The sequence below is a fragment of the Pinus tabuliformis genome, chromosome 3_1 (assembly GCF_031772625.1).
Source record: "Pinus tabuliformis cultivar Carrire ecotype Pingquan chromosome 3_1, CPIR1, whole genome shotgun sequence".
In the NCBI taxonomy this organism is placed as follows: Eukaryota; Viridiplantae; Streptophyta; class Pinopsida; order Pinales; family Pinaceae; genus Pinus; species Pinus tabuliformis.
The window spans coordinates 721014643-721017179 of NC_142301.1; positions in this window are offsets into that span (position 1 = coordinate 721014643).

Below are 2537 nucleotides of genomic sequence, written 5' to 3' on the forward strand. Positions count from 1 at the left end.
TTCCCCTCAAGAAAGCGTTGTAGATTACTCCTATTAGCAAAAGTATTTCATCGCGCCACATTTCATGGTTTAAATGCTTCCATCTTATTCAGAAATTACGCATTGTATGCCGTGGTAGATTTAACTTTAAAGTTTTATTAGTTGTCCGTGTCATGATCACTAAGTCCCGTGATGGTACTCCCATCGTATCTTAGATAATTTTGAATAACTGAACACAGATTATTGGCCGTGATTTTAGATTTCACTCACAAAAGTCTTTGCTATCAGGCTCCTTTATAAGCTTATAGAATTTTTGCCGCAAATATTTGATATGTTCCAAGAGATTAGGATTTTTTTGGAACTGCAGAATTATGTAACTCCCAGGTAACCAGCTAGTTTGATTTTGCATGGTAAATTATCCAACGCTAACTAAAAAATTAAAACCGAAGAAGCCTCCAAACAAGTAGTACGATCCGAGCACCAACTGAAAATCTTGCAGCACCTTTATTTTTCAGTAGAAGAAAATGATTTATTTTTGTTCAAAAAAGAGAGTACATACAACATAGTTCCTTTTCTGTACTATTTGATCCAGGCAGGGCTCAAATGAGAAACAAAAACCTGGATTTTCTTTTTTTTCATACTTATCCTTTTCCTATCTCAAACATCATGATGTATCAACAATGATCTTTTATCTGATTAGGAATCTGTCCAGAATGAAGTCAGAAATAGCTGATTCAAAAAACCATCAATATCCACAAAAAAACAAAAAGAGACCACTAAGAGATCATATATGATATTAATGCTTCTTACATTGAACAAAGAACTTTGGGCAAAAGTCACAAAATATAGATCACACCCAGTACGTTTGCTATTCCTACCGTCGACAAAATGTCTCCAATCGAATTCTGTGCTTCTTTGTACATGTGTCTGGAAGTTATACATTGGAAAACCTTTTCCAGATAATGAATGTGACACATCCAATTTGATAGCATATGTGGCTGAAGATGTGAATGACCATTGACTCAATGAATGGTGCCTTTTGGTGCAGATGAGAACGCCCCAAAGTGCAATGAACCCAAAGTGCAATGATTTTTGGTAAGATATTTGAAGATATTCATACTTCCCACCAAAAATAATACTATCTACCCAGTTTTATAACAATGTATACATCACAACTGCACAACCTTTGTGAACATGCACCATCAAGGAAACCCACTCCATATATCCTTTTTGTTGATCGTTTTCTTTTCCTGTATCTTTGTTTGAGGTCTAATCTCTAAATAATATGCCACTATCTTGATCACGATGCTTCTAATATCAGCCTCGTTCTATGAAAACATCTTACAGTTTCTGCATCTCCATATGCCCCATATAATGTAAAAGGGCAAAGAACAATGTTCATTATGTGTCCCAAACTAATATTTAAGAAAATCCTCCAACCAAATATTTACCCAAAGCAATGCTATGCAAAGAGAATGTAAAACCCCACTCTATACCATTGTAGCAAAGGGGCAATCCATGAATGAATGTCTCACTTCATTTGCAACATTCATACATAAAGAGCATAAGCTAAGGCCAATGAACCCCCTATGAAAAAAATTATCTGTTAGGCCCCTATACTACTAGTATAACCCCTCATTGTTATTAGTACAACCCACTTATTATATTGATGTGACCATGTAGTGCCCATATTGTTGTTATTGTGCCACATAGAAGCCCACTATTGTTATTATTGTGCCTTTATATTATTATTGTTAGGTCGGCTGGATTATTCTGTGACTCCTTAGACTCCTATATATAGAAAGGAGGTCTTTTCATTTGTATCATCCAAGAATTGTTCATTTATGTAATGTAAAGGAGGTTTCCCCCTCGAAGAGGCTGAATTCTAAGGCGTGGATCTCTCTTTTCTATCTTTTTGTGAGCTGGTTTCATAACATTTGGTATCAGAGCTTTGGATTCTAGGGTTTCGCTGCTCCAAACAGGTCATCGTGGCATTTTCACTATAACTTTTTTCTGTGATGTTTCAGAAGTCGCAAAAAAAACCCGTTTGAGAAGAAATCACGTTGAACCTTGGGTTCGAATTTCAGAGCTTTTCGCGTGATATTGTCGGAGATATGATCTGAGGAAGTTGGTCTTTTTGCAAACTCCTAAATTACATTCAAAATAGGTGACCTGGGGAAAATCGTCATAACTTTCTCTCTGAGCATCGGATTGAAATTTCGTAAGAAGGTATAGAAAAAGGACAGACTGTAGTTTGTTTTTATATCTTTTTAAGAGCCAAAGGTCGAAAAATGGACACGTGGCACTTCATACAAGTTCGCTCTTCTGGAAAGGTCTATAATCAGGTCATCTTGGGAGATTGTTCATAACTCTTTTTTAGTGAATTCAATTTGGATCAGATTGGTGGCATTGGAAAGAGGACACAAAGGGCTACTTTAGGTCACAATTTCAGAACTTAAAGATCCGAAAGTACAGAGTTACAGTCGTTTCAAGGTCGAGCTCCTAAAATCAAGAAAAAGCAAGATGAGGAAGTTTGATGGCAAGGATCCGGTAAATTG